The sequence below is a fragment of the Meles meles genome, chromosome 13 (genome assembly GCF_922984935.1).
Source record: "Meles meles chromosome 13, mMelMel3.1 paternal haplotype, whole genome shotgun sequence".
NCBI lineage: Eukaryota > Metazoa > Chordata > Mammalia > Carnivora > Mustelidae > Meles > Meles meles.
The window spans coordinates 80,160,562-80,187,208 of record NC_060078.1 but is presented as its reverse complement, the minus strand read 5'-3'; the positions used below and the strand labels follow the sequence as shown (position 1 = coordinate 80,187,208).

The 26,647-nt window shown below is 55.0% G+C and overlaps 1 protein-coding gene across 8 annotated transcripts in view; it reads left to right on the top strand.

Moving 5' to 3' along the window:
* Nucleotides 1–3,184: 3,184 nt before the first annotated feature.
* CHST15 (carbohydrate sulfotransferase 15) overlaps nt 3,185–26,647 on the top strand; it is a 76,189-nt gene continuing 52,726 nt past the window's right edge. For 3 of the 8 annotated variants that reach the window (XR_006821291.1, XR_006821290.1, XM_046027616.1), the window contains exon 1: nt 4,343–4,452. The gene's annotated coding sequence lies outside the window, so the exon portion shown is untranslated. Of the gene's footprint in view, nt 3,338–3,908; nt 3,977–4,039; nt 4,082–4,342; nt 4,453–10,334; nt 10,555–26,647 lie in introns of those variants that run through there. The other 5 variants (XM_046027618.1, XM_046027617.1, XM_046027622.1 and 2 more) reach the window with 5 other exon arrangements.

The following is a 26,647-nucleotide window of genomic DNA, read 5'->3' as shown; positions in this document are numbered from 1 at the left end:
AGCTGGTGGCTGGAGCAGAAGCTGGATCTTCTGAGCCTCAGTGTTTCCCAAGTGCTTACTTAGCACGTCCCTGGTGCAGTGAGCGGCCCAAGCTGTGTTCACCCCTCCACTTGGTTCTCACTTCACTTTCCCATCGGGCGTGCCTTCCAGTAACTTGAATTCCTCGGCATTAGCTCACACTAATGGCAGAGGAGGAGACGGTGGTCCTTTCCCCATGTTGTTTGGTTTCTGAGCCCCTGTCTCCTTGCCTGAGAAAAGAGGAAAAGTGATATTGGCTCACGAGACCGTTGTGAGGGTCACGTGATACGGCCTAGGAGCAAGCTGAGCAGAGTGTTTTCACACGGTGGGGCTCTGTAGGTCCCCACCCCGAGGAGGGGATGGAGACTCAGTGGCTCCAACATTCACCCTGGAGTGTGGCACAGAGCAGGTGTTTGCGGGACGGCCGCTGAATGAGTGAGGGAGTGAACGAATGTGACTTGGTCACCATGGCAGGTGACCATGGCCTTCCAGTTCCTGATGCCTCTGGGCTGTCTTGTGCATACAGAAAGAGTCTTTATTTTAGAAATACTTGTTCACTGATTCAGTTTATCGGTTAAAACAATTACGTGATTCTTACGCACAAAATTACTTTCAATAATGTAGATTTCTAATCACAGCGAATATTTTGGAGCTCTTAACGATATCCCAAGAATTGTGCTTCGTGTTTTTCAAACATTTTGTGATGAATCTTCCTACATGCCCACCGAGGGAGTGTGTCAGTCAGCTACTGTCGTGGTAAGACCACGTAACATCCTCTGGCATTCAGCGGCTTACAATGAGTGTGTCCCTGCCCTTGCTCGTGTGTGTGTAGGTTGGCGGAGGCCATTCGGTGTCTGGCCGTAGGTGGGGTGAGTTCAGGTCTATGTTTGTTCGTCCTGGAGCCATACTGGAGCAGGCAGCTGCTTCTTGGGACATTTTCTCGTCATGAGCCACCAGAGCACAAGACAGCAAGCCCAGCCCCGTAACGCGTTTGGATCCCCTTACTCAGCAACATTCTCTAAAATCTCATTGACTACAGCAAGTCATGTAGCCAAGCCCAAAATCAAGGAATGGGGAAATACACTGCGTGCTCTTTGAGGCTGTGGCAAGGGTATGGAAGTGTTACGACCCCCGAGGGATCAGTCATGTGACTGACCACGAGTAGGTGCTGTCATCAGTCCCAACCCTGGCACCGAAAGGGACATGCACTCAACCAGTGGCAAGGTATGATTTGAACCAGGGCAATTTAACTCCTGAATTATGGAGGGGTGTGCACACGAGGGAAGGGATATTTGTTTTCTAAATGATCTTCATTTTTCCACCCACTAGCTGCCGGGGTCATGTTGGCATCAGCGTCTCTCACACACCGACTGTCTATCCATCCGCTCATTCACACACGTCTGGCATTTGGGTGCCCTCTCAACCCTCCAGAATAACAGGCAACGTGCAATTCTTGGGTAATTTTGTGAAATGAATGTTGAGGGCGAAAACTGCCCTCCAGTTAATCTCAGGCACGTGTATAAATACCTTTGGAAAGTCCCTGGTGGAATGCATATCAAAGCGGTACCGTGATTTTATTTAAAAACAATTTGCTCCGTGTCAACCGTGATTTCTGACACCTGAATTTGAAAGTGATCCGGGTGGGCCCAGCGCCATCTCCATAACGGGGTCATGTGTTTAGTTGGAGGGAGGAGAGGAAAGATCGAGGTATGTGTGGCCGTGGAATAATGTTCCACAGAGCCTTACAGGAGGGGATTTCCTCCTCCGTGTTTCCATAGAACCTTCCCCTGTGTTTGTTTAAACCCATTGCTCCCCCTGGTCTGACAGCTGCCTGGCCCAGGGCCTCCCTGTACAACTAACCCTCTTTAACAGCACCCTGCACTGTGTCCCCCGATGCAATTACTTGAGTATATAAACTTCACTGAAAGGCAGGCTTTTCTTGGGAGCTAATAAATAAGCCCCAAAGCCACAACGTGTATAAGACCTTGAAAAATGGCATCATCATCTATTGGGAATTGTGAACCCTGCAAAAAGCACCTCATTGTATTTTCAGAAAAAGGTTTTTGTTTAAAAAAATAATAACGAACACAAGTCACCAAGCGGAGTCTACATGGAGAAACCAATGCCCTCAGAGATTCGGAGGCTGGTCTCTTGCATCAATCTTTCTTCGTAGATTTTATGTAAGGGGCATTTATTTTGCAGGAAAACAAGACACAGTTTTGAAGAACTCCCTTCTCATCCAGCTTCCCATCTGCAGTTATAATCCTCTGATTGTGACCTCTGCATTAGTTGCCATGGATGCTGAGCGCAAGTTTACGACCTCAGGGCACGCTATGGTTTCTGGGGAGTGAGATGAAGCCCCGGGCAATATAGATCAGATTTTCAGAATCAGAGGAAAGTGGGGAAAGGCGAGCTCAGGAAGCCCCCTCGGCAGAGGGCCACCAGTCTGCAGCACTTAGGAAACACTTTCAGCTTCACTTCTGGCTGCTCTAAGCACGAGGATGCTGGACGGAGGCCATGGGGACATGGGCAGGCAAAAGGCTGTGTGATTGAAGACAAAGATTTTTTTTTTTCTGTCCCTTGGACCCGTTTCCTGAGAGGCTGGGCTTGGTGCTCCAAGCGCCCCTTGAGCTGAGTTTTCCAAAATCCAGTGTCTTTTCTTTAACTGCTGGTATCTTTGGTCAAGGGGCAGGGAGTGGACCACTGGTGTCATTTCCTTAGCCCCGGACAGCCCAGGTGGTTTTCTGGAGCGGGCGCCTCCGGGCCACTGCGGCACGGCTCCGGGTCCCGCGGAGCCTCCCCCGCCCCGCAGAAGCAAACAGGCTTGGCCAAAGAGCCCGGCAGAGCCTTCGCGGGCTGCAAAAACACAACAGAGGGCGCAGAACCCACCAGCGCCGTGGCCTTGCATATCAATGTATGGGCTGGCTGCAGACCGCCAAGTTCGCTAAAAATGTCTCTGGCAGAGCGTCACTGGCAGACTTTAGGGGTTTCGGTTTGCTTCCTATTTACAATCACCGCATCGCGCAAACCTTGTTTACTTGGAAGGGGAGGGGGCGGGGACCAAACCCACCGCGCGGCGCACACGCCTTGATCTCACATTCCAGACTCGAGCTGATGTGTGTCAGCGCGACATGGGGCGGGGGGAGGGTTCTCCTCGGAGGTTTCATTCGCCATCTGCACGTCACTCCCAAACTTTTCCTCCCTGCGCTCGGGGAGTCAGGTTGACGCGCCCTGGATGCGGGGCTCGAGGCGCGGGGCTGGGCGCGCTCCCGCGGAGCCGGAGCCGCAGAGGCTCCAGGGTTGGACCCGGGTTTCTCAGGTACAAGTTGGGTACCAGGCGCCGGGGTAGGGGCGGCGAGAAGCGGCGGGTGGAGGTCTGGCTCCGGGCTCCGGCGCCCCTCCGCGTTCCGGCCGGGCAGCGCGGGCGGCGGCGGAGCTGGGCGTAGGGAGTCCGGGCCGGCGGAGGCTGCGCGCAGCCTCACTCCCCGCGGCGCTCTCGGCGCGGAGGCGGCGGCGGCGGCGGCCCAGGCAGACAATGAACTTGCTAGCGCGCCGAGCCGAGGCAGGTTTGAGCCCCGCGTCCCTCGGCCCAGCCTCCCCGAGGCCCCCCGCGGCCAGCAGCGGAGGCGGCCTCTCGCCGCCGGTCCCGACCACCTCCGGGCGCCCCGTGCGCCAGGGCCCCCGCAGAAAGGGCTGCCCGGCGGCGGCGCCGGGGCTCGAATGCCCCCTCTCTGGCTCGAGAGAATGCAGCCGGAGCGCGGGGACAGGGGACCAGAAGAAGGGGTGGTGGCGCTGCGGACAGCCGGATGCCGGCGGGGGGCGCACGCCGCGGGGCACGCGCGGGCCGGCTGCCGAGAGGAACAGCCCCAGGAGTCGGAATCGGGGCGTCCCCACGCCGCCCCGCTCTGGAAGCTGCAGGCGGAGGATGGACGGACAGACACACCGGTGCATTCACCGAGTGAGCGCGCGCTGGGGGGAGGTGCGGGGGGTCGGGAATTCCCCCAGCCAGATGCTTCGCTCCCCCGCGCACTTCGGGGAAGTTTCCAGGCGCAGCCCCGGGCAGGTAAGCGGGCATCCGCTTCTCTCTCCCCGACTCCGGCTGGGAGCCGCCTGCCGACCTCCCGCTCCAGTCCGGCGACCGCGTTGGATGGCGGAGGCGGGGTGGGGGCGGCAGGGGCAGGCACCGACGCCTGTGGGACCCGGTTCCGGGAGGGGACACAGAGGGGGCGGGCGTGGGAGGAGACGGGGCCGCGGCCGGGCCCAGAGCGGCCTGAAGTTTTGCTCCCCGCCCCCTCCTCCTTCCTCTCGGCCCTCCGCCCCTGCTCCCGCCCAGCTGCGGGCCGCGGCTCCGGAGGCGGCGGGACTCGGGAGTTGCCGGCGCTTCTCGGCGGTGGCGTCCCCCGCCGGCTGGGCGCGGCGAGCAGAGCGCGGCAGGTCTGAGCGGCGCGGCGCGGCGGCGGCTGCGGGAAGTGGGGGCCGCTGGGCTGCGAAGCTGTGGGGAGCTGGGGAGGCAGCGGCCCCGGTGCGGGGGCGACGCTGGCGATCGTGCTGGAGCGCAAGGGGGTCGGGGTGTGTGTGCGGGAGGCGAGGACGCGTGGCTCAATTGACCCTCTTGGAGTCCCCGGGGATGGCGGGATGGAGGCGTCCGGGTGAAGGAAACCTCGCCTTTGGGTAATGAATGAAGAGCTGTGAAAGCGCCTTCCGACTCCTCCGGGCTAATGGATTGGCCGGCGTGCGCGCGCGTGTGTGCGTGTGTGTTTAGGATTCGGAGCTGCCTGGGTCCTGGGCGCGGCTGCTGGGCCGCCCCGTCGCGGCCCTGGTGCCCACGTTGCTCGCCCGCCCCGCGCCCTGGCTCGGCCCTCCCTACTGGAGAGGCCCGCGGAGACACTGAAGACTGGGCTCGGTTGCCGGCTGTTGGCGGCTGGATGTCTGCGCCTCGCGGAGGGAGGTTCGAGAAGCAGGCAGCAAGGCTGGGGCTGAGGCTGGCTCCTGGGGGGCAGGGGGCATTTTCCCGTTCCCGGCGTACCCCGGGGAGCTAATGGCACGGAGTTTGGGGAATGAAGTGGTTTTCTCAGGAAGCCCCTGGACGCCCCGCGAAGGCATTTGGCGCGCCGTTCAGTGAAATTGAGCAGGGGGCTGTGGTTCTAGGCTCCTCTGTAGTGCCTCCCCGCCTTTTTTATCAGCTGCGGAGCAGAAAGCCACCTTGAGGGCATCTGCATCCCCAGCCGGGCCCGGGAGAAAACTGAGGTTGGCCCGAAGTTCCTCTAGGACCTTCCCACACGGCTCTCCATCCGAGCTTTCCTGCCTCCCCCCCCAACCACCTTGCAAAATCAGGAATCCTCCCTTACAGAACATGGTACTTATTAATTTTACAAACTGCATGCTGAATCAGGATGTTTTAATTGGTACCTAAATGTGTACCAGTCATATATGATCTTGCTTAAATTATCATGTGAATAAAAATATTTTTATTAGGTAGGTTGTTTGTTTGTTTTTTAAGTCAAGTAAGTTTTTCTCTACAACACTTCGTGGAAGATTGTCAGGAAAATGTTCTTCTTGCTTCTTCCTGGTCTCCTCAGTGTGTATTCGAGCCAGAAGTGGAGCTGCAGGTCTGGCCTTCCCTTCAAGGTCTAGCTCCCCAGGAGAACCTTCTCTAAGGGCCCTGGGAAGGAAATTCAACACTGTCTGTCTTTTCAGATCATTGCATGACTGCAGTGAGCTGGCTTGGGGCTGAAGCAAGCAGCATTAATTCATCCAGGATGGGGGGGGGGGTCAGGGAGCAGGTCTGTCCAGAGTGGGTTACACCTAGGCCTTGCTTTTCTTTGATGACTAGAGCTTGTGACGCCTGAACCATGGTGTTGGCCGGGGATCCCAGCACTGTCACTGTGGTGTCTTTCTGGGCTGCTTTCTGTACCCTTCTCTCCTCTGTTGCTGCTGGCCCTGGCCAGGAGAGGAGAGGCATTTGGTTTTCCAATGCCAGAAAGTGAGAAGATAAATCTCCGCATCTAGAAGAGGCAGTGTCTGCAGGAGAGGCTGGGAAGTGAATTGTGATTATTTGGTGTTGGGGGAAGAGCATTAAAAAAAACTCTAAGTTAACCAGCTGGGCCATGGGAACCCCAGGCCCTTTGAACCTGCGCTGTAAGAAGCTTTAGATTAGTACTGGGTTGTGATTAGACTGTGGCTGGCCAAGGCTGTCTAGGGCCCAGCCAGAAATTGCCCTTGCAAGGGTAGGGGGAGAGAGGGAGGGGAGCGAAATTCTGGAGGTACCCTGAATGGGCGAACCCATGCCCCACATGTAAGGGGCAACTTTGACTCAGCCTCAGCCCATCAGAGAAAAACGGACTTGCCGGTCTTGTTAATTTTCAAGAGAATTCTCAAGCATGGATATTCAAGTGTGGGCTCCAGTTCTAGAAGTGGAGTAAAAGGTTTGGGGGTTGCAGCGCCAGGAGGCTTGAAGCTTGACATCTGGCCCTGTTCTGTATTAATGGGAGGAGTGTCCCATGGTCAGGGCGATGGGACACATCATAGGACACATGGCTCACACCCCCAAGGGCTCAGGGACTAAGAATTGGCGGGTGCCCACATGCCTGCAGCCCCGTGCCAGGCTCCTTCCCGTGCTTGTGAGTCGTGCAGTCAGTCAGTAGCTACTTGATGAATTCCCTTCACGTGGAAGGAGACCCTGTGCTCCAACTTCTCGTATAATTTCACTGACCAAACAGATCCCGTGGTGGAGCATCTGGGGATGGTACAGTGATAAGACAGGCCTAGTCGCGGCCCTTGCAGGAGGAGAGCAGACAGAAATGCCTGTACCAGCTTGTCAGATTGTCAAGTGCTGGAGGGGGTGGGTTGTTGGGGAGGAGTCTCCTCTTAACAGATGCGGAAATTGAGGCTCAGAGCAGTTGGGTGACTTGCCCAAGGTCACACATCCTGCAAGTGGAAAGTCTGCCTGGGTCGCCGATCTGCAGCCGCCGGGGCCTGCCCTCTTATCCCACGTGCTGTGCTGGAGCCTCTCGGAGGCTCCCGGGGGCGCGTACAGTCCTTGTAGGCAGCTCTCACTTTTCCTGCCCTCTCGTTTGGACCCCAGCCCGTTGCTGCCCGGGCCTCAGTAGGTCCAGGATGGCAAAGATGCCGTTTGCAACCATGTGTCGGCGAGAGGAATTTTCTTAAATTCTATGACTGGAAACTGTGTTTAAAAGTAGTAGCTGGCACGGGAGTATCCCTTACGCGAGCAGCGGGCACCTCCTTAGTCGTGTGCCGTCTAGAAGCGATGCTTTCCGTCATTGTGGAGAATAACGCCACTGGTCCTCCCTTCCGGTCTGTGTGTTGGGAGGCTCGGGAGTGATGTTCGCTGACTTCCATGAGTATTTTGTTCCGTCGTGTGAAGCCGGGGATTGTGTTCTCACTCAGCCAGCCAGGTGTTTGGGAGACGGGATGTTTTGACGTGCACGGTGTATTTCTTTATTGTTCTCAAGTGCTAAGGTCTGATTTCCTTCCTTTACGGCAGGGTCTGGGGAGAAGATGACCCGTGTTTTCACAGCATGAAACAAAGCCTAAAGGTGGCTATTACCTAGTTAGTGTATCCCATCTAGATAGCTGGGAAGAAGAGTAAAGGTTTTGTGTTGATTTGGGCCAATACAGATTTTTTTTTTAACCTATGGGGATTGGGGAGGGAGACATTTGGTCACGACAGCTGTTATTGGCTGGGTCCCTACTGGTTCCCAGCTGGCCCTGTGCCAGGCAGGTCGGGCAGGTCTTTGTCTCAGTTAGAGGGTGGGGAGCCTGTCGGAGATGACACAGACCAAGTTTTCAGGCATCGAGTTGTATGGGAGGAAGGATGAAAAAATGATAGTGAGGAAGGAGGGAAAGGAGAGGGTTGGAGACGAACAGTTGTGGCTTCCCCAGAAGGGGAAGGCGGGTGTGAATCAGTGAGCGGTTAAGTTAGGGGGAGGTGGCCATGGAAAGCAGGTTCTTGGTCTCGGCTTGTTTCCAAGGGGGCGCGAAGGAACCTCGAGCCGTGTCGCTTTCATCCCTGGCAGCGATGTACAGCCTGGAGGCATGACCTCAGGTGTGGGCCCCGGGCCAGGTGCACGGGGCGGAGAGGCAGCACTCGGCCCCAGGTGTGGGCCCCGGGCCAGGTGCACGGGGCGGAGAGGCAGCACTCAGCCCCAAGGCAGCACTCAGCCCCATGCACCCAGTTACGGGGCGAGGCAGCGCTTACGCAAGTTGGTTACGTAAGGCTGCTGAGAGCATGGCAGGACCTGGGTAGCGGCTCTGAGCTTGGCCTTCATGCCCTGGCCTGATGGCTGCCGTCCTGTGCGTGCGTTGACACCTGCCAGGTGCTTGGAGCGGCGCCTAGCACGTAGGAGGCACTCAGAGACTTCGGCTCCTGGGGCATTCTCAAGCTCTAGAGCTCATAACCAGGCACAGAGAATGTGTCCGTCTCCCTCAAGTTGCACGTACAGCTCTGGATGAAGACGGTAGATCTGTCTCTTTCTGGGGGGCGGGGCATGATTTCTAGCAAATTCTACCTCCGAGGGCTTCTCTGATGCCTCGTAAGGCCAGGAGCCCCGGGACAGCTAGATCCTATTCGGGTTTCCTTTGGTGGTTTGCTTCCCCTCCTGGGGCTGTTTCTTAATGCGTGTGAGGACGGGCCGGATAAATAGCTGCTTTCCGACCCTTTGAGCTCACACCGTGGGCAGACCGCGGATCCGTTCGGCTGTGTTCCCACTTGTCACAATGAAGCAGGGGGCAGGTCGGGCGGGTGTCACCGGAAACGTGCTGGGGTAGCTTGCTTTTCAGTGTTAACATCTTGAAGCCCCCTCTAGGCTTAAAGGAGTCCTGAGCAGGCTTGCCGGGGCCCCCTTGCTGGGGCAGGCGCTCTCCCCGACACCCGTATTACATTTCTAGAAGCCATCCTGGTCCAGGCCTTTCGGGTCTCGGAAGAAAGTGAGGTTGGCAGATCCTCAGAAGCAGGAGCAGGGTGTCATTATAATGGAAACTTGGACGCTTTCCAGAATTGTGTTTGTGATGAAAATATTGAAGCAGGCAGCCTAGTCACCCAGGTGCCTGGAAAATACCCCAACATGGGCAAATGATTAGATGCAGACCAGGCGCAAATATTTTCTCCTGCAATGTGCTGGAACCTGGTTGTTCCACAGTTTCTCTTGCAGTGAAGTGTGCCCCTACCCATCCACTTGCTCCCTGTGGCAGGAATGTCAGTGGTGATCTGGGTACAGGTAAGCAAGGCCCCGAGGGCTCGTGATTTGGTCTCTCCCAGGGCAGCCCTGGCTCTCCCTTGCAGGGACCTCTCCCAAGACCCTGGGCCTGTGGCACCTTTGCAGTGAGCTTGGGGCCTGCATTCCAGATTCTGAGAGGTCTGGGAAGGTGGATTATTGTGTCCTCCCCTTGCTGGAAGGGTAGCCCTTTCTGCCCCCCGTGACACGTTCAACCAGCTCCTTCATATTTGCAGTGAACCAAGAGTTTGGTGCCTCCGCGCAGACGTTCTCTTAGCCTGGGTGGTGAATCCCTTGGAGGCCCTTGGAGGGGGACAGTGCAGGTGGTGGGCAAGCCCTGGCACCACACTGACCAGGGCAGGACTCCCTCCTCTGTATCTTTGTTCCATTACTGTGACCCCGGGCAAGGGGCTTGACCTTGTGCCTCAATTTGCTCATCGATAAAAGGGATTAATAATTGCTACGTTGTGTTGTGTTTTGAGTACTAGGAGTCGTACAAAGGGCTCAAGGGGTCTCCCCAAGTTGAGCCTCTTTTCCTGGCATGAAAGAATCCCCAGGTTGGTAGCACAGGAGTTCTGAGACCTCTGGGGAGAGAGAGGGGGGAGGAGGAAGATGGGTGGAGTTAAAAACGTGGCATTTGTCTCCGAGTGAAACAGATGTTGGAGAAGGTGGCCGAACTGGTGGGCAAATGGGCAGCAGTCCTGAACTGGAGAGCACTGGCCACTTGGGCCAACGGTCCCCCAACCCCCCACCTCCCTAGGCACAGGCAGATCGGGAAAGGTGCAGCTTTCCTCCTGCACGGGGAGCCAGCAGGTGCAATGCCGCCTCTGGGTGGGAAAAGGTGTGACTGGGGTCCTCACGTCCGGGTCTGCCTTCCACACTTCTGGGACAGTGTGGACACCACCAGGTGGAGACACACAGGCAGAGAGCTCCCCACGTGGAAGGAAACACCAGGAGGGGCCAGAAGAGTCCCTTGCTGCCAGCAAATAGGAAGTGCTGAGCCCAGGACCTGGCCCTTGGTGGTGGTTGTGGCCTATGGGGCCCGTGAGGACAGGGCGGGGGGCATTGAGGTTAGGCAGCAAGGCCTGTCAGCTCTGTGCTGTTTTCTGCAGCGTCCGGGAGGGATCGCCACAGTGAGATAAAGATTAGCCGCGGACCCCATGGCTGCATCTAACTGGAAGGTCGTTCACCCGGAATGGAAGTGTGGGCTGACCAAGCGCCCAGCCGCGAGAACCCTGTCTGCCTCCTCTTGGTACCCCCGTGGGGCCCTGTGGCCCCCATCACCTTCAGGAAACCTTTGCCGGTAACGCATCCTGTGTCTGCCTCATCTCCCCTGTGTCCCTCTCTCCCCCATCCAAGTGTTCCTTTCCTCCTCTGAGCTTCTGCATTCTACCCTGCTGAGCTCAGCCTTGAACTCATCCCACTAGTGTCCTGGGTGCGGTCGGCCTGCCCCAGCCCGGTGAGCCTCTCCAGGGGGGTGTCTGGGAGGCCCCACTCCTAGCTAGGCCCACACAGAGTTGGGAGAGACTGCCGTTTCTTGAAGGGATGCGTCAATTTAAAAGGATTCTTTCAAAAGCCCATTTTTCCTGGACTGTTATGGACTTTACGTGGGCCCCTGGGTGTGCACCCAGAAGACATAAAAGAATCCCCCCAATTTGGTAGCAAGGTAACAGGAGTTAATGCTTGCCACCAAATTTTTGAAGGAGTCAAGGCCTAATGTAATAACCTTGGATTTCCCGGCATTAGGTTTTGGGCCATTAAACACTTTTTCGTGTGTGTGTTGAGAGTCTTGGGGAGAAGTGTTAGGGAAATTCGGTTGGTGTTTCAGAAATATAAACAGGAGCCATCTACTCAGGGAAGCAATGTGGGGGCTGTTAGTGTTTCTTATAGCTGGCATAAATAGCTTCTCTTTACGTTCCGTGCGCCTTTGTTTGGAATGTAAATATTTGCATTAAAAATATAAAGTATATCCTGGCGTATATTTATTGGGACCATAATTTCCAAACCCCAGATCAGACTATTGGTCTACAGAGGATTATTTCCTCTGATTTGTGAACCTGTTTATATAAGAAGTCTTCCAAACGTACGCACAGAAGACCATATTTGCTCGTGCACGTAAGGGATCTCCAGGATTTTAAGAGAGCGGGGTTGCCCTGGGGAACCGGGACCCAGGGCTGGTGCTTCCCAGTGTCCATTTCAGATCATGCTGTCTGTTCCGCCGCCACCACTCTGAGGATGACCGAGTGTTGGCCCAGGTCCCATGAGATCGTCTGTGGCTGCTCTGTCCTCAGGTTCCCCGACAGCCAGGTGGGGGGTGGCTGCAGCTGGCTCACTCTGGGTCCCATAACCAGACGCTGGATTTCGGAACTGCTGTTGCTTTAGGACGATGTGGAGAAGAATGGGGGCTTGGTGTCCATTCTGTGGTCTGGTGGAGGAAGCGGGAAGTTCTCATTTCTGGTTCACGGTTGAACTCTGAAGAATATTATCTTCTACTAGATTCTTGGGGCAGTTTGGCTTTCTCATTTTACTGGGAAGAACAGCCGTGCTTTGTCAGAGTCTTGCTGGAGACAGAGTATTACCACTTAGCTGGTCTCTGCCCTCTTCTCCCGGGTGAGAGGATGGGGGCTGCGGTTGGGCTGGGCCAGGACCTTTGTTCCTGGTGGGGTGTGTGTGTGTGTGTGTGTGTGTGTGTGTGTGTGTGTGTGTGTTGGAGGGTGAGGGGAGTTATTCTCCAAACCCTCTGGGGCAGCCCTGGATGGAAACCCTGTCTCCCAGAGTCTCAACAAATGGAGAAGTAGAGGTCAAATGGCCTGTTAGCAACAGCCAGCTGGGCAATAGGCCAGCCCAAATCTAGGTTTGACCCCCACTATTCCATTGTCACGGGGTGGAGGATGGAGGAGAAGGGGGCATGGGCATTCCTGGCCCCCGGTTCCCTGGTGCCAGGGTCCGTTTGTTTCTGCTTCCCAGCCAACCAGCGTCTTTCCCTTGGGTGAGGCCCCCTCCTTCTTGGACACGGCACCTGTTACCTTAGCTCCGGACCTGGCTGAGGGAACAGAAATCCTCTGTCTTGCCTTCCCCATCTCCACCTTGCAAGGGGCTTAGCATCCTGATTATAGGAATGTCAGGCATCCCTGTGGCTTGGAACTTTTCCTTTCTTGGGCTCCCTGGATGCTGAGCCCCACTTGAGGGTGGAAGTGAGGGAGGGCGGCAGTCTGAGGGGAGAGGCATGCAGAGCTGGGATTCAAGCCCCCACACTGCCCCGATGGGCCATCCAGTTGGCTCTTAACTTTGACCCATCCGTGAACATTCCTTATCCCTTTATCCCATTCCTTATTGTCCAGACTTAGAAACAGTGAGCCCGTAGGAAGGACTTTCTCCTGTACGTCGGGGTGTTCTTGTACTGTGGGAAACTCACGGTGGCCCTTTCTGCGGTCATCTTCAGCCTGACCCACCGTGATGCGACCCTCCCTGATTCTCTGTCACAGTTCTTAATAAAGATCATATGATCCTGGGATGGCCCTGTGCAGCCCCATCATGGGCCAGTAATCCAAGGGCACTGTTCCGAAAGTCAGAGGAAGTAGTTGCTTTTAGGACATGTTGAACTTGCCTCAGCACGTTATCAGTTGGGATAAATAAGAGGAAGAGGGGACGCTCTGATTAATGAGAGCGGGAGCAGCCTGATATTTGTGTCGTCTTAACTTTAGAAAGCTGTTTGTACTCACTGCAGCTGTCTCCGCGAGAAGCGAGGTGCGGAGGGCTGGACGGGAGGCAAGAGTGGGTGCTCGATGTGACCTCCTCACAAGTACCTTCCAGGCAGAGCAACCCCCCCCACCTGCCCACAGGTGGACTGTGGCAAACCCACGGATCCTTTACGTGGGACAAAATTTGGCTCCGAGAATAAAAATGCTGTACTAAAAGCTAGGTGAAATCTCGGTTGCCATTTGGGTGGTGGAAAGGAAATTTGCTCTTGGCCGTTAGAACTGAAACAAATGGGTAGAAAAAAATGCAGGCCTGCCCACGTTTGAGTCAGCAGTGTTTTCGGTTTATGGAAGAAGGAGAGTTGCCCACTGAAAATCAGCTCTGTACCTTTTGGAGCAGCCGCGAAGCCGCGGAACTCTTTCGGGAGGGGGTGTGTGTGCACGTGCGTGTGGATGTGTGTGCATGCGCGCGCGCGTGTGTGTATTTATCTTACAAAGTTCTCATCTGATTTATTTTTAAAAATTACGCAACAGACTCTTTTCTGGTCCATTCAACCTATTCTTTTTTTAAATGGCTTTATTGAGATGTCGTTCGCATACCACACGTTTAAATTAAATCCACCCATTCAAAGTATATAATTCCGTAGTTTTGAGTATATTTACAGATATGTGCAAGCAGCACCACATTTAGTTTCGGAACATTTCATCAACTCAGATGGAAAGCCTGGACCCGTTAGTTCTCAGCCCCCTCCGTGCTCAGGCTCAGCGCCCCGCCCCGCCCCGCAGCCCAGAGCAGGGAGGAATCTACTTTCTGTCTCTCTCAGTTTCTCTCTTCTGGACTTTTGTGTGACTGGAATTGTATAACCTGTGTTTTTTGTGGCTGGCTTCTTGCACTCACCATCGTTGACCCGTGTGGTGGTGTATCCCTCCGTACTGCTGTCCTTTCGATGGCTGAATCGTATTTGTCCTTTCGATGGCCGAATCGTATTCCATGGATGGATCACATTCTATAGACATTTTTATGGACATTGTCTCCATCTTTGGCATCTTATGACTAATGCTGCTATGTTATATATAGCTGTCTATATTTTCACGGGCAGGTGTTTATGTGGACACGCATCCATTTCTAGGGTTAGAGTTTATGAGTTATTTTTACTTGCTCTTTTTTTTTTATTTGCTCTTACTAATAAGATTCCTTTACGTTTTTTACTATTTTCCCTGGCTTTCATGAAGGCTTCGTTCTCAGGTGGGTTTCTGTTCCCCCTCTGAATTGTCTGAATTGAGCTTGGAAGGGCCTTCAGGGAATAGCCCCACTTTGTAGATGGGAAACTGAGGCCCCCAAGAGACTGCACAGGGTCAGGATCGAATCCTGGTTTTCAGAGTCTGTCCGCTTGCCCTGAGCGTTCTTCTTAAGCTTGTAGTAAAACCCCGGGGTGTCCTCTTGCCTGGCTTGGGAGAGACCATTGGTGACCACCTTACCCAAGCCCGCTGTTGTGACCCCCGCAGCCCTGTCAGGGGCCGGAGAGTGGCTCATCCCCCCACAGCTGCCAAACCAGAACCACAGCTTGTGGTGCCGGTGCCTTCTCGATCTTTTTCCCCGCGGCAACAGGAGGCCGACGCTTATCCGGGGAATAATTAAATTAGGAACCAATTCGGAGAATGAAATTTTATCTGATCTGGCTGAGCCCATAAACAAGGGGCTGTGGCTGTGACTTCAGGGTACATTATGAAGTTGTTTTTAAGCATTACATTGGGCCAGAGCATTGACTGAACCGGCCGGGCCTGTGGGGGCACCTCCCGGGGCCCGAGGGCGGCTGGCGCCGCTAGGGTTTCATCCTGGAGTGTCTAGCCGTGTTACCAGACCGGGTTTTCATGTGCTTGATTCCAGGTGCCATTTTAGTTCTGATGCCGTAGGTGGAAGTGTGTTAGGGCTGTGGAAAGTCCACCTGTTGAGATCCTCATGGACACATTTCATGTCGATGTCACTGACGTCACGCTCCTCTACCCTGTAGTGAGAAGTGACCTTTGTAGGCGGCTCATGGGCTCTAAAGCGGAGTGCTGCATCAGAACCCCCATTTCGAAAGCTTTTTGAAAGAAAGACAGTCTCTGGTCCTCCGTCAGGCCTTTGGGGGTGGGCCCTGGGTATCTGTGCGTGTGCGTGCGTGTGCCTGCGGGCGTGCGTGTGTATTTGTGGGCGACGAGGTAAGCTCGTTAGCTGAGAACCATTGATGGGACGTAGCAGTGATTGTAGTCATTCTTCTAAGGAGAATTTTGAGCTCTTCCACGCAAAGGGGTGGACAGATAACCCGCACAATGATCCTCAGGAATGAGCCTTTTTGGTCCTCAGTCTGTGTTGGGACTCGGGCAGTGACTGTCTTTGAGTTTCTTGACCAGATTTCCAGGATGTGACCACCTTACATTTTCCATTGCTCTGCTGGCTTTGTGGGATCATAAGTCCGTTGTCCTTCCTTGTGAACTGACCCCCACCACCTCCACAGCCGCCCAGCCCGAGACCCCGTGGTCTCCCGTGGTGCTTAGCTTCCTTTCCATCTGCGGCTAAAGGTTATTCATCCCTCTAAGACAGCAAGTGTGTCTCACTCAAGGTTATCTCCCCAGGGCCTGGCCTCTAAGAAGGATGGTTGGATGGATGGATGGATGGACGGACAGACACATGGGTGAAGGGAAGAAAGGCAGGAGTACATTGGATAACTGAAAACCTTGACCCATAGCGTGGGGATGGCAAAGGTCTTACGGGTTCCCGTCCCGCTCACAGCCCTTTCGCAGCTGGGGAAGCCGAGACCCGCGGAGCTGAAGCGACTTTGCCCCTGATCCTTCAGAGCCATTAGCGAATGTTCGGGAGCCTGACCGTTCACCTTCTCCGGTTCTTCTGACTCGAGCTCTGTACCTCCCCTTTAGAGTCACTCTCCTGACTGAGGAATTGCTTTGTGCTTGACACTGTCCTAGGAGCTGGGAATGCAGCAGGAGCTGGACAGATTGGGTCCGTGTGCTCACGGAGCCTATGTTCTCCTGGGGATAGACAGACAGTGGACAGGCCCACAAGTATCCGAGCACAGAGAGTAGGACGTGCCTGCGAGGGACAGTGGCTGACTGGGAGATCAAGGAAGGCCTTTCCAAAGAGGGGACATCTAGGTGGATCCTTGAATAAGAAGGCACGGTCAGCTGAAGCTTCAGAAGATTGTCCCAGGCAGAGGGAGCAGCGAGTGCTAAGACCCCAGGAGGGGACCAGTTGATGGGACCGGAGAGCTGGTCAGAGGACCTGGTTTCTAGCCCACTTGGGTTGACATCCCTCCAAATTATCATCTACAGCCCGACCTTCTCACTCGCTGTGCATCTCGGGGTGAACACTTGTCTGATGCTGGCTGGCCCCAGCTGCTAGAGAGTTTCAGAAACACAGCTAGCAGGAAAATGGGAGAAACCCCATCCTCCTTGTCCTCTCACTTAGGGTTTGGCTTGTGATCAGAGGTTTTTTGTTTTTTTTTTTAAGATTTTATTTATTTATTTGATAGAGCAAGAGACACAAACAGGGAGAGCAGCAGAGGGAGAGGGAGAAGCAGGCTCCCCTCTGAGCAGGGAGCCTGATGCGGGGCTCGATCCCAGGACCCTGGGATCCTGACCTGAGCTGAAGGCAGTCGCTTAACCAACTGAGCCACCCAAGCGCCCCAACAGAGGTTATTTTTATGTAAACATATGCTCGAGGCTTAGGGTGGGCAGCTGAAACCACACTCATCCACACAAGATGAAAATAGTACCATGAGATTCCCAAGGTGCCTGTGCGGCTGATGACTTAAATATGAGACAGCTCCAGGCAGCCCTCTTGTGGGAGGGGGGGCCCTTCGGTGGGACAGTGGGGCAGAGCAAATTCCTGGGCTGGTGCGGCTCCTTCCTTGAGCGTTGCTTTCCTGCCTGGCCTTGACCGAGGCCCAGCCCTCCCTCAGGACTTGACTTCCATCTTCCGCTCTCAGATGGAGGCTCTGCCTCCCTTCCTGTGCTGCCCTCCTGAGGTCCCTTCCCATCACCTGTTGCAACTTTGTCCCTTGGGGGCCCTGCCATTCTTTGTCCCTTTCTTGCAATCCTCTCCCTCTCCAGCCCAGGTCCTGCCATCACCCAGGTGCCCGTGAGCTCCGTGAATGGCCTCTTTGGTGCTCTGGCCCCAGATCTCCCACTTCCTCTCTTTCAGGATGCTCTGGGCCTCACGCACACCTGGAGCCCTCCATGCAGCCTGTAGTCAGTCCCTGCTAGCGGCGGGTGGATGACAGTCTTTCTTTTGTGGGAACCATGCCCGAGACCCCACGGGCCACCCTGATACGTAGTTTGGTCTCAGCAGACTATTTCTATCCATTATTTTCACAGACTTTAAATCTCTCTCTGGTCCTCCCTGGACATCTTTAAGGGTGTCACATTGCAAAGTTTTCCTATAAATGTTTATGAGTAGTTGTAGTAGATGTCCAGCTGCATTTTATATTGTTTGTGATTCGTTTTTAAACTCTGGACAAAACCTAAATTTCCCTGAGTTCTAGTAAATGGAAAAATAACAGAAATGATTTTTTTTCCCCGAAGAGCTTGATTTAAGAATCATTCCGGATGCGCACTCAGCGTCTCTTCCCAAGTCCGCGTGGGGCTGTCCCGCCTGGAAACCGACGGTACTGACATGCTGAAAACTTGCCGGGATTCCCCCTCATCTTTTGGGGTTCCTAGATGCTGCCTCATAACTTTATTGTAGCTTTTTATTTTGAAATAATTTTAGATTCACAGAAGTTACAAAAAAATGGCACCGAGTTCCTGTGTACCCTCGACCCAGCTTCCTGCAACGCTACCGTCTTGTGTAACCGTGTTATCAAATCTGTGTTATCAAACCCGGGAGATCGACGTTGGTGAAACACTGTCACTAGGCTACAGACGAATTCTGCTGCCACTTACTTTTACTAAACGTAGGGACCCCCTGCACTGGAGGATGTCATAAACTTGAGTGTTGTCATTCATCTTGTAGACCGTCTTTGGATCTCTTCCAACTGGCCATCAATTAATATTAGTTTCCATCGGTCAGCTGATACCAGAAGACCCACGACGGGTGCATTTCACGTCTGCCATGTGCCCACACGGTGCTCTGTGGGACCATCACCCATCGGGGTGCATGCCTGTAGGCAGGCCTCGTCCCTAGATCTGAGAGATTCTCAGCTCTAAGGGGCCCAAATAAACAGCGTGTGATAGAGCAAGGAATCGGGAAGCTTGAGTTCAGATAACGGTAACCAGTCGTTGGGTGCTTGTGCTAGTCTTTATCTACACTGTGTTTATTCTCAGCAACCTTTGATATAGACATGCCTAACTCCCCCACTTACAGATGGGAAAACTGAGGCCCGAGAGGTTCACCCTGCCCACGTGCTGGCAGCTGGTGAAAGGTAGAGTGGGACTCGAACCCTGCCGGTCTGACTTCAGAGTTGCATGCTCTTACCTTGTAGTGGGGCCTTCCTTGTTCAGGCCTTGACACTTCTGGTCGCAGTTCTCACTGAGTGCCCTGTGTTTTGGGGCTGCTTACTTGACCTCTCTGAACCTCCTTTTTTTTAAAAAAAGTATTTTATTTATTTATTTGACAGAGAGAGATCACAAGTAGGCAGAGAGGCAGGCAGAGAGAGAGGGAGAAACGGACTCCCCACTGAGCAGAGAGCCCGATGCGAGGCTCGATCCCAGGACCCTGAGATCATGACCTGAGCCGAAGGCAGAGGCTTAAACCACTGAGCCACCCGGGCGCCCCTCTCTGAACCTCTTTTAACTGAGGTTCAGTTATGAAGCATGAGGCGTTTGGCTGAGAACTTCTGTCATGTCCCTTCAATCCCTCCCTCCTTCCCTCCCTCCCTCCCTCCCTTCCTTCCATGTCTGTTCAGTTTCTGAGTCCAGTTGGTTTTACCAGTAAAAAACCAGGAGGTACTTTTAAGCTTGGGAAGATTCCCGCTGCCTAGTTGGGTTTGATGGGAGCCTCAATTCCAACTGAATTATGCTCTAGTGTATTTTAATTAAACAGCCTACAAGCCGATCTCTTAAAAAGGCGAAATCCCCGTGCAGCGTGCTGTGTGTGAGCCCCGCACGCTCAGCTGTGGGTCAGAGTGATGCTCGTAATAACCAGAAGGCGTGTGTGAGGCCGCTCACTGTCAGCCTCTCGGGCAGCATTAATTGCGAAGTGCCACCAACACGAGATACGGGGCCATTATCAGCAGATACGTAATTGATTTTGCATTCTCCACCAAGGAAGGTTAAAATGAAGCTTGTTTGTAAATGTGTTTAAACCTCGCTGTCCTGAGGATGGCTGTGGAAGCTGCCAGAGCGGGGCCCTTGGCGGGGGCCTTTGTTTCCTTTGCAGGCTGTGGAAGAAGCCGACCGCTCGGCTAAGGCAGAGATTTTCCCATTTAAAGGGGCCAGGAGAGTGTAAGCTCCGGCGGTAAATTTCTCAGACGGGGCCTCCCCTTGAGTGCTCGGTGGCTGGACTATGGGATGAGTGTGTGATCGCATTTGTGTGATGAATTAAAGGGCCTGTATTGTTTAAAATGTCAGGCAAAGCTAGACCAGAAGCAGTGGCGGCCACAGATCGGAGTTATGGCCAACAGGCTCCTGGAAGTGCCTCGGGCCGACCTCACTGCTGGTGGAGACATCCAGGTGCCGATTCCCAGCACCCTGGGAAAGGTCCTTGCTCAGACCCACGATGAGCTTAAACCCGAGACGGAAGGCCGTTCCCCAGGTATTTGCTCTTTCGTGGTTACGTGAACCAGGGATAAGAGAAGCTCTCTGCCATGACTTCTCTTTCCTTTGAATCCTCATTCCAGAACTCGTGAGAGATCTCCGCAAGCAGGTGGATGATTTGCAGGGCCCAGTGGCTCAGCGCGACATGAAACTGTGGGCGCCTTCCTTAAAGATTGCTGAGAATTTCAGAACGGAGACAGCAGAGCGTTAAACCCAGCGCAAGGCCCTCCTGAGCCTGGGGTCTGGGGGACCGCGTGGGTTGCAGCCCAGGCAGCTGGCCCCGGGTTTCTTGTAGGGTGTGCACCCTAGACCCACTTGACTCCGAGCCACTGCGTGTATGAACGGCCGGTTGTGAGTGGCTGGAGGGCCCGGTCGCAGCTGCCTCACCTCCGTGGGCTCTGTGGGGTCTGGCGGGATGCCTGACCCCTGTGCGCGCTCGGGAGGGACTTGCCGAGCTGGGCTGGTTCCCGGAGCGATTGTCCTGGTCTTCAGGCGGGATCTCCTGTGGCTTTCCTGGGTTCCAAGTGTCCAAATCTGGAAACTTCTACCGCTGTGCTCTTCAGGACAGGCACAAGGGGCCAAAATCCTCTAAGGAAACTTATGGTCAGCTTACGGAACGGAAAACCTCAATGTAAAATCCTTCTAGATTGTGTGTGCGTGTGTGTGTGTGTGTGTGTGTGTGTGTGTGAGTGCGTGTCTAAAGCCAAGATCCTGCTAATTTTTCACTGCATAGTATAAAAGGCTGACAAACGGTGATTAGCCAGCGAGGCTTAATGGATAAAATGTCTTTGTGGCCCTGTGTCTCAGTCCCTAGAGGGGTCTATCCCCTTTTCATCTCTGGCCTCCACTGCTTGGGCTCTGCCCTCCCGGCTGTGGGGGAGGCCCTTGGAGAGAGTCCGGGCTTTCAGGGCCACCAGGACCAGTCACTCTGGTTGCTCCCCCCATATGCGAAGGAGGGGGGCGGCCCGGTGCACCTCAGCTAGGGAACTCCAGGACTCAGTGTCGTCCTGGCAGCGGCAGCGAGCGGCCACAGCGCTTGGAAGGGCCAGCTCTCCTTTGTGTGAAGTCTTTGTTCTCTCCCAGCACAGCCAGCCAGGACTCACGTGCTCAGTGGGTGCCTTTTTCTCTTAGGAGCCAGTGGAGACACAGAAAGTAGCATCCCGGCGCTGGCTGCCAAAGAGAGCTCTAGCAAAGGGAAAGCCGGCCCTCGCAGGTTTTAAATTGGAACCGGGGCTCTGGGATGAGGGTTAAAGTGATTTTGTACCGGGAGGGAGTGTAGGGGTCGGTTCTGGGCTCAGAGTACGTAGGGACAGCTGCGGGATAGCTGCCCAGGTCACTCTTTAGAGCCTCGTCCTGGGGAGGTGCTGTGTGCTGGGTTTTCCTTCTTTTGTCCTCACTCTGTACAGAGGTCGTTGGAGACGTGAGCTCAGAGCAGCCAGAGCTGTGCTGTCCTTTGTCATTACAAGGCCACGGGTCTGAGTAGGGCTGTGAGCTCAAGGAAAGAAGAAGGAACCGTCTCCCCTGCCTCCTGGCTGGGGAGAGGTAGCAAAGCCAGGAATCCCGCCCTTCTGGAACCATGGACGCCCTGGTTCAGCCCAAGAACCTGTGTTGTACCCGCGGCTCTGGGATCAGGTCCTCCCGCCCGAGGGAGCCCTCAGCCTGCGTGTAACTTCTTCAGTCAGTAACAAGAATAGCGCCTTCGTTTGAGAGCAAAAGCTGGTTTTCTTTCTTTTCCCTGTGAAGACATCCATGGTCATTGTTTTTATTTTGAAAAGAAAAATAATTAGAGAAAAACCCACAATATTTTTATTACCTGGCGTGGGAGTCTGAGATCACTTCAACCATACTTCTGGGTTAAAGCTGTTGGGGAAGAAGATCTCAGTGCACAAAGCAAAAAACGAGAGTGAGAGAGAGAGGGAGAGAGCGGTGAAAAGATGACTGTGCTAGGATAGGCTTGCCCCTCGGCACACCCTATAACCTCCAAGGGGCAGGGACCTTGTTGGTTTGGCCCCGCCCTGCTTTGGCGCCGCACTTAGCATGGCCCTGCTTAATGGATGAATGAACCGGAGACTGGGTTCCTGTTAGGCCTGTGAGCCAGCATTCTTGGACAGTGGCCTCAAATGGAAGGAAACTGTCAAGATACAAGAAAATCGTCCTGTCCTGTTGGAGACATCATGGTCAGTACTTCACAGAACTCCGTCAGTCTCCCCGTTGGCCCCAATAGGTAGATGACATGAGACTTGTTTCATGGGGGGCAGGCCAAGCACAGAGAGGTTTAGTAACTTGCCTTGGGTCAACCAGCTGGGAGGGGCTGAGAGTTGGTTCTGGGATGTGCCACGTGGCTGGGCTGCAGGAGATGGGAGGGAGGGAGAGAAGTAACATTCATGCCCAGCCAGATGCTGGGGACGCCTTGGTGTTCCCATTCCGTGAGCTCTAACCCACAGGAAACGGACAAGGACGTGGACACTGGCTGCTGGGGAATCAGCGGCGGCTAGGACATGTCCGGACCCTGCAGACGCGGAGCTCAGAGTCTAGTGGACGGACTAGACATAAACACGTAGTCAAATGGTCATTGAACTGCAGTGGTGATGAGTGTGTCACAGGGGAGACCTTGGGGCAGAAGTGGTGCGTGAGCATGCTTGTGGATGTATCGGGTCTTCTAGGCCAGGGTACGGGGGTGTCGGAGACTTCCAGGCCACGATGGGTGAAGCTGGAGGAGAGTGGGCAGAAGGAAGTTCGGGGCCCAGAGCGGAGGGAGGGGAGGCCCCAGAGAGTCTGCCGCTGGCGAGTGTGAGGGCAGGGGGCACACAAACCCCAGCGAGGTGCTGGGACGTGTGGTTCTCTCTGTAAGGTACAGAGAGCGTGGAGTCCGTGTCCCTGGAGAGAGCGCCACTCTGGCCTTGCGTCTCTGCGGGCGGGGTGGCTGACGCTGCCCATCGCCTCCCGCCTCCTGCCGAGAGGGAAACTGGGCTTCCTTCAGGGATCAGTTAGGTTTCCTGGGAACTCCTTGTCTTCTTGCTCCATTGGGAGATTTCAGAAATTCTCTGGACGTAACTTGCAGAGAGGAAAATTTCCAAGGCCAAGGGGAAGACTCAGTGTCTTCCCTCCCTGGGGGTACTGGCCCCCTTAGCCATGAAGTGGGATGGGAGACTGGGGACCCAGTGGCGAGGTCCCTTCCCTGACGGTGCAGTGGGAAGGCTCGGGCCTGCTGTTGACGGTGCAGCCTCTGCCCCAGCAAGTCTTCTATGGAAAGAGGCTGAAAAAACATGTGAGCCAGCCCTTCCGAAGCCCGCGTATTGGACCTCACCCCTGCCGTGTACCTGGCCGGGCCACCGAGCTGAGCTGGGCCCTGGTGCGGCCAAGGAGGGCCCAGGGCTTGCGGTCTCCTGGCCACATCCACCCCAGAGGAGCCATTTAAGCCCCTAGAAACCCATCAGACCTGGCAACGGGAGGTCATTAGCCGTCTGACTGCGAGCTGGATCATAAAATAAACCCTAAGTGGTTACGAGCGCTGTTGACCCTCCTAAAACGCCAGCAGAACAGGCCTTGGTTTGGCACCTCTGAAAGGAAGTGGAGTCCCTGTGACGGGAGCACGGTCCCCTTCCTCAGGGCAACAGAGCTGGAGTGCCTTGGGGCGTCTGCACTGTGTCCGGCTGCCTGCGGGCCCTTGACTTCTCTCCTGGTTTTGTATGGGGCAGAGACTGAACACTACCCACCCTAACTTTCTTTCTATATGAACTCTTTTTTCCTTGGAGTGTGATACCCACTAGCGAGAATCCCCCAGACGCACGTAGCTTTAGGGAGTTCACGAACAGAACAGAACTCACCCCGGCACCCTTAGCCAAGGGCAAGATTAAGAGCAGCGCCCCCAAGCCCCGGCTCCATTCTGCTCCCTAACCAAGCCCCTAGCGAGGGGATCCACCATCCTGACCTGCGCAGCCTTGACTGGTCTCCCCTTTTCTCGGGCTGGCCCCGAACAGGGTCCTGTGGTGCATTCTCCTCCTTTCTGAATTCGTGTGCACAATGCCGTGTATGAGCTTCTTCCTGGGTGTGGCTCAAGCTGTTGTTGGTTCTGTCTTGTAGCTGAGTCAGTTACCCCCTAGACTGTGGGGAGACACTGCCCTTTCCGGTCTGGGGCTTTACATCTAGCTCTACGAGTTTTCTAGTGCGTCTTTGATGAGCCTCTGGACACAGAGCTATGGGACGTCTCCCTGGTGGTAGGATCGTGGGTCTTTGGGAATGAGCATGCTCGGCCGTCGCAGACGCTGCCAGTTTTCCAGATGATCGTCCGAAATACAACACTCACCCAAGTGTGCACAAGTTTCCTGAAGGAAGGGCCTAGAACAAGCATACCATGAGACCACTCCCCTTTGTCCCCTGCCCCAAACAGGAAGGCCTTGGGACAGTAGCCGCTGGTCCTTCTGCAGGCCTGTGTTGCCTGGAGGGATGGGAACCGGTAGTGAGAAGGTCTCTCTGATGCCGGCAGAGACGCCCCTGTCCCTCCGGGGTGCTGCTTCCCACAGTCACGTGCCACTGGAAGCCTGTCTTGGTACCTGAACTTGGGGATGGGGATTTGTCGGTCCCTGAAAAGAGCACAGAATCCAGCATTTTAGTTGTCACCCTTTGGGTGTGTGCTTGCCTTGGGATAAAGCCTGGGAGGTCTGTCTCCTAAGGAGTGCGGGTGGGCGTGGATTTATTTGCCAATCCATCCGGTCCCAGAACCCGCTGGTTCCATGCAGGCCCTTCGTTTGTGCAGCTTGAACCAGCCGAACCTTCCCGTCCCATGTTCAGGGTGGGCAAGGACCTCTTCCTTTCCCCATACCATGGCTGCTATTCAGTGTGATCTGGGGTCCAAAGCAGGGGGTAGAGGCAGCTGGCATTTCCCGAGGGTCCCCGTGTGTTGACAAGAACTCTGAGCACGGGTGGGCTGGTCTCATGAAAACCGAAGGGGAGAGGAGATATGGCAGGGTCCCCAAGGCACCGTCCCCGATGCAGAGCCCCGCTGGGACCCTGGGTGAGTTCTGAGGGCTGTGCTCTGCCCTGGTTCCACCAGTTCCTGATATGCAACAGTGATGGCTGGATGTGGGAGACGCGGAAGGAAGCAAACCCTCTGGCTATTAGCTTGAGGCTTAAAAGTCCCCTGGGGTATGGGACGCCTGGGTGGCTCAGTGGGTAAAAGCCTCTGCCTTCGGCTCAGGTCATGATCCCATGTGGGATCGAACCCCACATCGGGCTCTCTGCTCAGCGGGGAGCCTGCTTCTCCCTCTCTCTCTGCCTGCCTCTCTGCCTACTTGTGATCTCTGTCTATCTAATAAAATCTTTAAAAAAAAAGTCCCCTGGGGTGACTGCCTACCTGCCTCCCCCTGTCCCCAGTAGATCTACCCAGTAGATCTGGGGCAGGGCTGGGCACCTGTGTTTTTACGTAGTGCGCTAGGTGAGTCTGAAGACCTGTTGTGGGAAACAGTGGCTTCCCAGTGCCTTTGCTGGGAGGCTGGGTAAGGAGGGGGAATGAAGGAGGTCTGCAACAGCCCTCATTTTGAGGAGCTCAGGGTCCCGGGCAGCCCTGTACAGTAGAACTTCCTGTGATGATAGAGGCACACCGCATCTGCTCTGCTCACATGGTTATACAGCCACACGTGGCCAGTGCGCACAGGAGAGGTGACCAGTGTCACCAAGAAGCTGTTTTTCCTTTTAATTAATTTAAATATTAAAAGGTATTCAGTTCAGTTATTGGCAGACCTTCTTAGAAATCTTTGGAGCAACTTGGGCATGTGACACTCCTTTTTAACTGTACGTTTTACGAACTCTGAGCACAGAGCAGGTCCTTCCGGGGAAAAGTTAGCATCCAAATTGAGACGTGCCTTAAGTGTCAAATCCACACTGATTCTGAAGACTCGGTATGAAACATGCCGCAGACAGTTTCGTTAGTTGCTCCGAGAGCGCGTAGTGTTTTGGATATGTCAGGCTGACGAAAATACGCGAGGATGAACTTCATCCGGATCACTGAAGCGTGGGCGTGTGGCTCACATTCTCTTTCTGTAGGACACGCTGCTCTGAGGATTCTCTCTCTTCCTTGCTGGGAGTGGAGCCAGCGGCCAGGTCACGGGAGGAGGTGAGGGCTGCCCGCCGTCTCCTGCTGTTTTGCTCACCTGGAAGCGGGGTTTGTGGCTGATTACACACCCGACCCGACACGTGGCCTCAAAGGTGCCTTTTCGAAGGAGGGGCGAGCCCTTGGTGAGCTGCCGGAGTGCCCCGCTCTTCCTGGGCTGCCTTTTGGAACTGAGCATCGCTCTGATGCGTGCCCTGAAAGAGCGTACTCCGGACCCGGAGCCACACAAGTGTGTCCCAGAAAGTGGGACGGATTTCATTTCGGCCTGGTCTTGGCGCCTGTGTTTCTGGAGGGGGGTGGGAGGCCCCTGGAGGAGCCCGGGCTGGTGTGGCGGGCTGTGGCGTGCGGGGGTGTGCCGGCAGGCGCGCAGCTCGTTCTGAGCCCCGCACCTAGCCCATCTGTCTTACTGCCTCCTTTGTGGGATTCTGGATGCCTCTGCACCTGGCCTGGGAACCCCCCACACAGAGCTTGTGGGGTTCACCGTGGTGGCTCTGGCTCGACACTTGGGCCTGGCCCGCATAGGGGTTTCGTGGACTTTGTCGGATGGGTTAATTCGGAGCTTGCTGTCTGAAGGTCCAGTAGGGCCCTTGGATGTGGGGGATTGGCCTCCCGGAAGTGAGACCCCAGTGGGTAGGCGTGGTGCCCTGACTTGCGAGTGGTCAGGAAGCTCAGACCAACGTTGTGGCTTATTCTAAAATTCTAAGTGCAGGGTTCCTTTTTTTTTTTTTCTGTCTAAAAACTATTTCAACAGCATCATACCCATTACACATTGAAGGGAGAAGCTTCCCACCTGTGCAGAGTTCTCTTTGTCCGCGTGTCCTTCCTCCGCCGTTTGCTCC